The following is a 13212-nucleotide window of genomic DNA, read 5'->3' on the forward strand; positions in this document are numbered from 1 at the left end:
TCTATCTCATTTTTCAGGATCTACTCTCAGTTGAAAAGTTGCTCTGGACTCTCTGCAATACTGATAATCTAATTTTTTTAAATGCAAAATACCAAGACCCTGAGGAATCTCTTAATGAATGAGACTTGAAACAGTATTTTGTCAGCTAATTGCATGCTGTAAAAGATTTCAGGTTAAATCTGAAAATATACGTGGCTTGAGGTTGCAGTGTTATGGATGAAACACTAAGAATGTCCTTCTTCATTATTACCTGGCTAATTTCTTTGAGCAAATCATAATAGTCTAATCATTGCCCTTGGATATGTGCTTGCAAGTCACTCTGAAGACAACAGGACTTTTGCCTGCATGTCCCAGGGCAAGGTTTTGCCCTGTATTTCCAGTGATAATGAGTATTTTAAGCCCATTTGTAATTAATAGTTCACCAAGAGTTCTTTTTTTTTTTCCTTCTTGTGGATAAACTGGTAAAAATGTCTAAGGTAATAGTGGAATATGTCACTCTGGCTGGCAGTAAGGCCAGTGTACCAAAAGTGGCAGGCTCTTGTTCCATTTCTCATTCACTACAAACATGACCCTGTATGCTGTCCATACAGCCTTAACTGTATGGCATGGGCACGGTATGGTGATATCCTGTTGGGATGTAGTTTGTACCTTGAGTGTGTAACAAAACAGAAAGATTTAAATTGCATGTAATGAATCTGTGCAACATTTTCTTGCTGGGCAGTGCAAGCTATAATTTCATAGTAATAACAGACTGGAAGTCCCTCATATCCACTGTATTACCTAGCTATGCTTGGAGTCTTTCCCATAGTGCATGTGCTGAGGTTTTTATCAGCCTAATTTTAAAATATCCCAAGTAATAGGACATTAAGACTTCCCCTCTTCCATAACTGCTGTGTAAGCAATCTCAGTGTCAGGAACTTTCTCTGGTATAAAATAATGTTGTGGGTTTTTTTAGTTTCCATCATTTAATAATGTACAGTCCTATTGCCTGTGTGGGTACTCTTCAAGTGCTTATAGGCAATAACTGTACCACAACCTACCCCCAAACACAGCTTTGTATCCCATTTGAGTTTCCACCCTTGCCCGTGGCCCACCCCCCATCCCTGGCTTATGCCCAGTGCCTGGGGCTGCCACCAGTATCCTGCTCCCTGGTTGGAGCTGTGGGATGGGTCCTGGCTCCCAGGAATTGTCCTGCCTTATGGCTGCCATCCACCAGTACTCATGTGTTCAATCCATCTCTGGATGTTCTTGTCCTGTTATTAATGCTCAGTGTAAGAGAAGGTATAATTATTATCTTGGGGATGAAGCTCTTGAAGGGTTAATTGGCTTGTTTTGATCTTCACGGGAGGAAATGAGAAGACAATATCTGTTGGACAGAGTCCTGCTGGAGGTCAGAAACGGCAGGAGAAGATCAGAAACCCTGGACTGTCAACACTATCAGAGAATGATGAAACACAGAGACAACAGGACTGTTGGGCAGAGCAGAGCTGTTCCAGGGCAGGGCTGCTCTGGGTTTCATGCAGATAATGCAGGAGCAGCTCAATTAAGAGAAGAAATCAATTAGAGAATCGCCCTGTAATTACAATTCCTGAGACAGCTGCACTCTCTTTGCATGGCTACCGACATTCCTTCAATCTCTAGGGAGACAGAAAAGACGGGTTTACTCCTCACACCATCTCCAAGGTCTTTATATCAGGTATTGAATCTATCCCACTGTGTTAATATTAAATAATAGGAAGATAGGATGACAAAGGCAAGCTGCAGTATTGCCTAGAGGAATAAAACTTTTCACTGGAAATGAGGGCAGAAATTCTGAGAAGACCTACCAAACTAGAGAAATTTGCAACACAAAACCAGATTAGATTTACTTTAGACAGGTGCAAACAACACTGGAAGGAACAATTTAAGATACTGGTATATACTGATGGATTCAGAATTAGCTGTTATTTCTTAGGGAAATAGATCGAGGCATCATTATGGATCATTCAATGAAGACATCTGCTCTGCATAAAGCAGCAGCAAATAATATGCCTGTCTGCATGAGAAAGGAGATGGTGAATAGCAAAACCAAAACTGTACAAAATGCCATTTTATACAACCTGCTCTACCAAATGTCCTTACTTTGAATACTACATTTACTTTTGGTCACTTCATCTCTAAGAGGCCATGAAAGAAAGTGAAAGGGATTTCGAGAAAGCCAAGTGAAACTTATTAGAATCACAGGAGAATATTTCAAAAAGGGACAAAACAGAAAAGAACTAGATTCATGAATTTGATTAGGAGAAAAGTGAGGTGTGGTAATGTCATGGTTTAACTCCAGCTAGTAACTGAGCCTCACACAGTCACTTGTTCACTCTTCCCCAGTGGGTGGGGGAGAGAATCAGCAGAGTAAAAGTCAGAAAACTTTTGGTCAAGATAAAGAGCTTAGTAGGTAAAGCAAAAGGTGTGCATACACACAAGGAAGGCAAAACAAGGAATTCATTCACCACTTCCCATGGGCAGGCAGATGTTCAGCTATCCCCAGGAAAGCAGGGCTCCAGCATGTGTAATGGTTACTTGGGAAGGCAAATACCATCAGCTCTGAATGTTCCCCCTTCCTTCTTCTTCCCTCAGCTTTATATGCAAAGTATGATGTCATATGGTACCAAAAATCCCTTGGGTCAGTGGGGATCAACTCTCCCAGCTCTGTCCCCTCCCAGCTTCTTGTGTACCAACAGCTTCCTGGTGGGGTGGAGAGAGAGATAGAAAAGACCACAACTCTGTGTAAGCACTGCTGAGCAGTAACTGAAACATCCCTGCACTATCACCTCTGTTTCCAGCACAAATCTAAAACAGAGCCCCATACCAGCTACTGTGAAGAAAACTAACTCTATTCCAGCCAACACCATCACAGATAGGAGAGAGCTGTCCAAAATACTATACAGTGCAGAAAGAAAGCTAAGTATGTAATAATGTCTCCATTTTTCTATAATGTATGCTCCAAATATGTTCTAAAGGAACACAATAAAGTATCATTAGATTGGGTACTAGGAAAAATTTCTTCACTGAAGAGAGGATCAAGCATTGGAACAGGCTGCCCAATGAAGTGGTGGAATCACCATCCTTGGAAGTGTTCAAAAGATGTGTAGACATGGTGCTTATGATCATGGTTTAATGGTGGACTTGGTAGTACTGGGTTAATCTTTAAAATGATCTTAAAGGTCTTTTCTGGCATTCATGATTCTATGATACTATGATCATTCATAACATAGCCTGCAATGCCCTGGGATGCAGGATGAAATTGCAGCAAGAGTATTTAGATCCTGATTATCCATTAATGACAGTGACTGTCATTTACAGGAGGGTCCCACAACCACTGTAGGAGTGCTCTGAAAGTGTCTTACTATAAATAAGTCCCTTATAAGAATAGGTGAAGAGGGAGATTGAGATAAAATTTTCTAAGTTCAGATAAAATATCAAGTTCTATAATATCTGCATGCCTCAGGGCACTTGCACTGACCCATCGCTGCTGCTAAAATGGAGAGGATGACACTATGGCACAGGATCTTAGAGTTTTGTTAATGTAAAATTTTAGTCTGCAGCACTCAGCATCAGCCCTCCCTGCTAGATCAACTCCTGGATCACAGATATCCCCCAAAAGCCCATAGCACCTCAATTCCTCTCCATGAACAGTGCTCACTAATCTCTGTGGGACATTCTTCCACTGATAATCAGCTGCATGCTCTGTACTTTAATTCACAACTGAATTTAGAAAGATCTTCCTCCTTTGCAAAAACTGGCAGTGAGGCGGAGGACAGAGGTAAATGAATGTCTGGGACTTCACAGAAACATGGAAGAAGAAATAAAGGAAGAGACACGTGCATGGAAGAGGGCCAATTTAAAGTAAAAATTCTCAAATGAATGATGGAGGGAGAAAAAGGTGAAGCATTTGAGAGACAGGAGGGTACAATGAAACAATAGAAAGGATGAAGACAAAATGGAATAGAAGGAGTCTGAAAGGAAAAAGGGGTGGAAGGAAAAAATATAGCACAGATTATTCAGAGGCCACAAAGAGAAGAGAATATGAAGGCATATAAATTTGAGGGGAAAAGAAGGTAGGCAAGTACAGAAGGAGCAGAGAAAAGAGCTAAAAGAAAAGAGATCTAAAATTAAAGAAAAAAAAACCTAAAAATATGTGAAAAGACAACTTGAAATGTGCCATGGAATAAGTAAGAAAGACTGTTTCCATAGAAATAGAAATATTAGCAATGGACGGTGAAAGTGGAGAGGCTGAAGTGAGGATGCATGTAAGATGGAATTTGAGAGAGAAGACCATGCACTACCAGTGTACTACCAATGCCTTCCAGTGCAGGACAGAGAATGAACTCTGTCCACCAGTTACCTCCAATTTAGAGTTTCTTCTGTGCAGGGTCAAAGTGTAAGATATATGAAAATACAAAACAATGAATACCTCTTAGTGGTATAGCTGTTGGACAGTTCATAATACAGTGGATCTAAGAGCAAATTCTGCTGACCCTGTTAGAAGAAATCAAATATTTTCTATATACTGTTGCTAATCCCAGAGGAAAATGTACATTCTGTACATTTTCTGTACATTCTGTACATACTTCTAGAAGTACTAGAAAGAATGGACCAGTCCATGATTTGTGTCCTTCCACAAAAATGGAAAGCTAATGACCTTGTTAAAGTAAGTCTCTGCCACCTCGGAAGTAAAATTATCAAAAATTATTTGTAGATGACTCTCAAAATTCTTTAAAAAAGCTTTTCTGTACCTAAGAATTTTTTGATTTTAGTATGTGACTGTTACTCAGAACATGGGAACAGGTTCTATAATCTCATTGGATTTCCATTCCTTCCTGATGTGATTTTACAACGCAGCTCCAAAAGTTTGTCTCATCCACCCTGGCTATTTCATACCCATAAGGGTGTGAGATCCAAGAACAAGTGAGCCTGATATCTGTTCTCCTATCCCTTGCTTCCATAGGCAAGCAGGATGGCAGGGAAACAGGTCTAAAAGTGTAGATCTTGGAATTTTAACCACATTCTTAAGAAATGTCACCAGCTTTTGTGACCATTTACACTTATCATTATCAATATTTCCTCCCTTGCCTTTTGCTTGCCCATGTAGATAGGCAACAGTTTCATGCTGGGTATTCTACAGCATACAGTACATAACACTTCAGGTCATGCTATAGGGATAATAATCTATTAAGGATAATAATCTATTGAAGGTAGTTACTGCCCTACCCTTGGCCATTCTTTGCAGTCTGCTTAGGTACTCATTGCTCTCACTGCACATCCCTGTCCTGGTCCAACAGAAGCACAAACATGAGATGTTTGTTATTTTTCTATGCATTTAATCAGAAAGAAAAAGCTTTTCTTTTCCCCCTGCCCAACCTCCTAGTAAGCATATGATGGAGATTTATACTGTAATTAAGATATAGTTAACAACTTCACATGAGTCTGCCAGCTTTTTCATTTCTTGCAAGTTCAATCACTGTCAAAACCTCACTTTCTAGAGATTATTTTTTGGTTCCTGAAGAGAATTTAGTCATCTTTATAATCTTTTTTATTTTGTTTCATTTGAATTTTGAGACTAATTTTCAGACTGGAACAATAAATAAACTTAGGCCTGAATGGGGGTGGTAAGGATTAACAGACTTCTTTATTTCTATCTGATCTCCTTTGTATCCTGATTCATTTTCAGAAGTAGCAACCCCTCTTTGAGTTTCTAGTGCAGATGAAAAGGAGAAAAAATAAAAGGCTGTAAGGGACAAAAAGATGGAAAGGAGAGTTGGTTTAAAATGCACATTAGGAATGAAGTACCATCTATAGCCTAATATTACATAGTCTTTCTGCTTACAAATTTGGAAGAGTTATCTCTTACAGGTCTTTGCCTATGATGTCAGAGTCAGGATTTTACTGATGCTTATCCATTTCTTCTGCCTTTTACTTCCCTCCTTTTTATATCCTGGACAGTAGCTCTGCTTCTCCCATTCTATCCCCACACCTTGGCAAAGCAACATTTAATGCAAATAAATGTGATAATGGGATTTACCTTCTCTACAATATTTACTTATCCATGACACCTACAGCCAGACTCATTTCCTTGGACTTACCTTCAGTCATACTTGACCATCTGGGTTAAACTCTCGTATTCCCATCCTAACAGCTCTGCACACTGTACTCAGCTTATAAAGGGGTGGATTTCTGCTTTTGCTCTCAGCAGTGCGGTATCTGATGCCCTGTGAGTCTTGAATCATCCTTACCAGTGGGATGTAAGGCCCAGATCAAAGCAAATCCTCACTGACAATAAATTCATAGCCACTGAATTTAGCAGAGCTGCATTAGTGCTTATAACTTCCTATCCTTTATCTGCACTCCACTCGCAGCATTATAACAACTGTTTTTGTGGCTCATTTCATATGTGCTTGTTTATCATTCCCAGGAACAATTTGATTTTATTCTTTGAAGACCATTTTCCTGTGGCATTTTCCCGTTCGGATTATCCATTTAGCACTTACGGCTTCGGTTCAGCAAAGCACTTAAGCTCATGCTAAAGCAAATGCATTCTAAACATGCAGAGACATATGCTGCTGATATATCATTAGGGCTTAATATTTATATGGACACAGTGCCTAGCAACACAGCCCTGTTCCAGGAGTTCTGCTGCTGCTGTGTGTTGTACTGCCACACAACAGAAAGACAAACACTGTTCTCAGAAGCTTCCAGACCTGAGCTTTTTACACTGTACGTCCCTTGAATGTATAATGAATATTAACCTGTGTAAGCATTATGCTGAGGGTTAGATGAGCTAAGGTAGCTCTCTTTTGTTGACAGGGAAAATAAAGCAGCAAAACAGCTGCCAGTGTCAGCCTTTCTGCACCAGCACTGGCAGATGTGCCTATTACCCCTCGTGGGCTTTATTAATTTTTCTGGATTTAGGTTTGGCAATTATACCGAAGCATTGCTTCCAGGCCTAGACATGGAAATCGAACATTTTGCTGATCAAGAAAAAAACACATCGATATGCTATATTGATTATATAAGCATAGAGGATTTGCAAGCTCTAAATGCGTGGAGCAACAGATAATGAAACAGTGTTACAAAGAAGACAAACCATTATATTGAAATATCAATTTGTGTAACAGCAGAATTTTGTTCTTGCATGGTTTGGTCTGTTATGGACTTCTAGTACTTTTTTTGTCAGTTAATCAGTCTCTTCTGGGTTTGACAGTCGCTCTGGAAAGTTTTGTTTTAATTCTGTCACAGATTGGGTTGAAAAGGTCATATTTCTGTTTTGTAAATCCTCACAAACTGGGCTTTAGAGATACAAAACTACCATCAGTGTGTTTTATATATGTTTCATCTTGTGCTCTACTGACCCTAAAAAGGCATAATAGAAAAAGAAATAATCTTTTAGAAAGAAATAAATTTAGATGCGAGATGTAGAGTGAGTTACTCATACTGCTCTCTTTCCCACCTTATAACTGTTAAATGGGAATGGTTCTGCATGGCCATTATTCTGGGACAATTCAGCTCCCAATTCACTATGCCCAAACTGGCTTTTACACTCCAGCATTAGATTTGTCTGCAGTTGTTTGAGTGTAGTCTAATACCAAGATATTCTGCCCACTCTGGAGACCTCCACACAACTCTCTGAAGTCGTTGTTAGAAGCAGATCAGCACATTAAAAGGCTTTGGGATTTAATCCACCATGTAAGCCCCCTTAACAAATTATGAGGATTTAATTGTGCCTAATCTCATGTGATAATCACCCCTGGTCCATCTATTGAACATCCACTAGTTGTTGCTACAGAGAAGTACTTGGACTAGCAAGGCCTTTAGTTAGTTATGGTAGGAACCCTTCTCTGGTCCAGAGACCAAGACAAATCTCCTAGACCTCCAGATGTTTTTCAACAGATCTACTGGAAACACTGCCTATATCCTTGTGTACACTGTGACACGTGTAAAGAAAACACTCATTAGGATGTGATACTGAAGAGGAAGACATGCTCCTGTGCCTAAGAGAAGGATAGTGTAGGCTCTCGGCTCCCATTTTGCTTCAGGTGGACTTTAACCCTGCCAAGACGGTGAGTGCTCCCAAATCTCTGCTGCAGAACACTCAGCACTGTTTGCAGACACCACAGCCCTTCTACACCAGTACTGCCCACAGAGTAAATCAGAAGGCTGGTTCTCATAGGCTTGCTCACATGTGACTGGCAGGCAATTAGTCCTCTGTCACCTTCCAGGGATTTCCCAGCTTCAGCTGCACCAAGCACCATGGATGGAAGCTATTGATTTTGCATTCTGCTCCTCAATCCTATCTGCTTTTGTGGATTCAGACGTTTTTTTAATCAAATGCCTAAACTTATAAGCAATCATTGGGTCTTCACAAATGTGTGACTCTGTGGTTAAAGTCAGAAGTTAAAGCAAGACAACCACTAAGTGCAAGCAGCATTTAAACTGAATATTTCTGTCATTCTAACACTGTTTTTCCATTATACTTCAGGGTATTGTTTCCTTTAAAAAAAGGCACCAAACACTTTTACATTTTTTAATACTAAGACAAATAAAAGAAACTGATGAGCTATGAAAACAGAAGCAGCAAGGAGCACTAAAAACAGAGTCTGGCCTTCAAAACAAAAGGAAATTTTGCTATAAGATGTGCAACAAGAGCATCCAATTTGCTAAAAGACTTATTCTTCCGTTTCCTTTTCACCCAGAAGCAGCCAGTAAAGGCAAAATAGTACAGAAGGTCCAGAGTAGTACACTGACCACAGCAGCCAAGAATGCCAAGGAAAGATTATTGTCATAAATAAAGATGAATTTGGTGTCTCTTATTTAGCCTTTCTTTCCAAAGCCTGAGACACAGGCATTTTTCAAATGGGTAATTATTTGTTAAACAAAAATGAAGTTTGAAAGTTAGTCAAGCTATTTGCAAATCCAGGTTGGCTTTGCAGACTGCTTAAGCCAAAATGAATAAAAGAAATATGTAAGGAAGAGGGTGGGTAAAGCTGAATTGGTTAATTCAACATGTAAAAAAAAAAAAAGAAGTTTGGTTGGGTTTTGTTTGTTTTAATCTTGAACACTGCTTTGAGATCAAATGGAACAAAATTTATATTATCTCCTTTTTTTCATTTTCACTCTTATACAAAATGATAGTCATAGAATGTTTTACCTGGGTGCAGAGGAAAACTAAGAATTCGTTTGGGCAAGAATATTTTCCTTGTTAGTTTCAAGCTATCATCTGTCATAGTTTCCTTCTTTCTTTCATTTACAGTATCAAAAATTTAGAGCACTAGAATAAATCAGAGAATGGTTTTGTGCAATCAGCAACTTTGCTTGACAGAGTCAGAGGACTAAAACAGCAAGGGGGCAGATATGTACTGACAGAGGTCTCTGGAGTACAGTTATGTCTGGCACTTGAACTTCAGGAGCTTCAGAAACAGTGAGAAACACAGGAGAGACAAAAGACTGACACGGCATAAGCAACTTAATATCAGATAGGGAACAGTATATTAAATCAGAGGCCAGCATAACAAAAGACATTCTGGCAATCAGAATTAAGGTGAACTGGCAAAGCTGAACCAGATCAGCTGGTATAAAACCCAGAGAAAATCAAAGGTAATTTCTGTGATTACAAAAATTAACAAGTAAAACCTGGAAGTACTTCTTTCAGACTTTAGCAAGAACTCTGCAGTCTTCACGTGATGCCTCTGTGTGCCACTGCCATCACCTCCTTGTTTCTCCAGCACCTTAGCAAGATTACTTACTCCCTGAAACCCATTGAGGTGTTAGTTGTTTGCCCCACAGCAACAGCCTTGCTTGTTGGCACTAAATAACCAGCTCCCATGCCATCAGCATTAGCTGTCAGTGTTATCAAACAGCAATTGAGGTCTGAGAGTTGTTTTGCAACAAGTGCTTGTGGCCTGAGAGGGAAGGTTTTGAACTCCACACTCTTTCTAATGCATCTTATGTTTTGAGTCTTGCTCTTCACCACCTTTCAGGACATGTTTCCAAAGTCTTTGTGCCCTTTTCCAGGACTTGAGGAGGAGGTGGAAATGACAGAAGTTAGAAAAGAGGAAGAGAAAGTCTGTGATACAGGAGAGATGATTGAGGCCTATATTTCCACAGTTTCCAGCCACTGGCCAGCACAGCTAGGAAAAGACTCCTTCTGTGAACACAGCCAGTAGATCATGAGTAGTACTAAGATTTCACACAGTATTGGTAATTTCAGCAGATAAATCCTTTAGTGTCACTTCATGTTCAGTGCACTTCTGGGATAACTCTAGAGATGACACATCACACACAATCTCTCTCTGTTCAGAATGCAACTGCCTGTCCCCAGTCCTGTGCCCAGATCAGCATCTCCAGGGACAGTTCTCCAGGGATAGGTGGGAAGAGCATCCTGTGAGTGAATGCACTGCATGACCCTGCTCAGGAGCCTCAAGTCCTTGTAGGTTTCCCCCATCCCCAGGGATTACTTTTCCAGATTAGGCAAAAAGAAACCTCTTACAATTAAATATTCATATGACTTGAGTGGAAAAATGTTGCTGCTCTTCACATACATTAGGCTCATCTTTTCAATTGACAATGTTCAATGTTCAAAATCTGTAAATGACTTGCCTTAATACCTTTATTCCTTAACACATGTGGAACAAAAAATTCAAAGATTCACTGGGCCTTTTTCAAAATATGTAGAGGTTGTTTCTGAATTTCTGTAAGAAGGACCACTCCAGGGAAAGTGTATAATAATGCTGGTGGGAAGTCTGTATACTTTAGAAAAAAGAAGTAAGGAAGAATCCTCACATCTTCAACTTAGCAGATTCACTTGCTTACCTCTGTGGTTGCATTTAACACTTTGATATAAAGCTTGTAATAGAACAAGTACATGTAGAAGCCCTACAGATCCTGTGTACTGTACATCCAGAGCTCACTGACTGTGGTTTTACTTTGGATTCTTGTTGTGACACTGAAGATGAAAGAGCGGGCTTTGCCTGAGAAAAAAAGAAGAGGAAAAAAGTAGAGTACAGAAAGGGAAAGAAAGGATAGAAAAACAGTAGGAATGAAAATGTTTGATGCTGCATTTGCCATATTTAATTGAAAAAAAAAAACGTAGAAAAGCTGTGCAAAATCACTTTCTGTCCTTATCCTGAGGAATAAGGGAACTGTAGATGTGATTGTAGCTGGGTAGGAGGAATACGACTTCAGCACTCTACAGGGTTCAAGGAAAAAGAAGACGTGTGCTCCACACAATCCAAACAGCTTCATATGCTGCTCAAACTACCTCTGGCAGCAGCTTCCATATGCAGTTAAGATGCTGCTGGATCCAGCATAACCTGGTGTACCATCTACATCTTTTAACGTCAGCTGCTGAGCTGGCGCTATGCTGGTCCCAGGGCCTTCTGATCCGTCCAGGGACACGACACTAAAAGCACACTAGCACACCACACTGGAACCTTTACATCCAGCTTGTGGGTTTCTCTGATTAGAAATAGAAGAAAAGGAATACCATGAGAGGGAGACAGAGTGCCATATGAAATCTGTGTAGTTCCATGGGGTTTTTACTTTTAATATGACCCCAAATCTGCCCCTGCATGTTTGCTTACTGTTATTGTTTTGACTGCCCATTGACATTAGATTGCCATAATTCTATTTCAAATTTAGCAGTGGATGTTTCCTTTGTGTTTACCTTTTGTCCTGACAAAAGCAGGTCCAAATAAACTTGTCATTGAGAAAATGGGCTCTAGTATTTCATATCTTCTGCAATTGTTTGCCTTCCTTCCCCTTATATCTCTGTCTTTCTTAGGCATCTCCAGTCTTTTTCTTTTGCTTTTTTGTTTTCCCTTATGACATATCCAGGAAGAATATAGTAGCATAAAGGCATTAAATTAATACATGATTATGGGCATGTCTGTATCTGATGTTGATCATGAGATATAGAGAAAATCATCTACATACAGCAAATCTGACAGCATTATAAGTCAGGTAAGCTTCCCCCAAATCATCCAGATCCACATTTTGCCTATCAGCATTTCCTTTCTGCAAAGGCAGTGCATCTTTTTATTTAAGGAATCACAGAATATGCCAACTTTGAGGGCACCAACAAGGATCTTCAAGTTCAACCCTTAGCCCTGCACAGGACCATCCCCAAGAGTCACACCATGTGCCTGAGAGTATCATCCAAATACTTGAACTCTGTCAGGCTTGGTGATGTGACCACTTCCCTGGGGAGCCTGTTCCAGCACCCAAACACTCTCTGGATAAAGAACCTTTTTCTAACATCCAAGCTAAACCTCCCCTGACTCAACTTTAGGCCATTCTCACAGGTCCTGTCACTGGTCGCCACAAAGAAAAGATCAGTGCCTGTCCCTCCTCTTCCCCTCATGAGGAAGTAGTAGACTGTGATGAGGTCTCCCCTCTTCTCAAAGCTGCACAGACCAAGTGATTAAGCAGGTTGAAGACTGGAATATGAGTGGCGTTTATCTACACCACTGATGTAAGTCAGTCTCAATGCTGCTTCATTCATGATGGTGAAGTGCAATTTGCACAATGTTCCCATCTGGCACGACATCTAAGGACCTCTCTGTAGTATGAGGAAGTGATTTCTATGGAGCAGTGTTCAAATAGTCACTTAGGAGACTACTTGTGGGGCAAATATAAATTCATAAGCCCAGGGAGACATGGAAGTGTTATTGCTCCCACAGGAGACAGCTGGCGCCTGCTGGATGAGTGTAGGAACAGTTTCACAGTTCAAACTAGTGTCATCCAGACCTGAGCTCTGCTTTGACTTTTTTCCTTCCCACGTGTGGTTTCCAACAGCTCACTGCCAGGCTGACATTTCTTCTCACTGCTGCTGGTGGATGATTTCCTTGCTGTTTGGAAACTCCAACAGGCGTTACGACTGAGCCATGTCAGGTGATTGACAGGTTTGTACACACAGCAGTCTGGGGCAGCCAAGAAACACTGATGACATCTCACAGACATATGAAGGCAAGGGAGAGAGTGGATTTCTGTAGGCTGAGGAGCAAGCAAAACAGGCTTCAGTCCATAAGCCTTGGGAAGGCAATGGGGCCAATCAAGAGTTTGAATTTGCTGAATGGGATTACTGAGACGCATAAAAGGGAGGCAAAGAAGGATGAACAGATGAGCAGCCATGGGAAAAGAGAGACATAAGTGGGACAATTCAAGGAAAATGAAGAAAGAAAA

The sequence above is a fragment of the Myiozetetes cayanensis genome, unplaced genomic scaffold (genome assembly GCF_022539395.1).
Source record: "Myiozetetes cayanensis isolate MyiCay16 unplaced genomic scaffold, myiCay2020 scf3, whole genome shotgun sequence".
Lineage (NCBI taxonomy): Eukaryota > Metazoa > Chordata > Aves > Passeriformes > Tyrannidae > Myiozetetes > Myiozetetes cayanensis.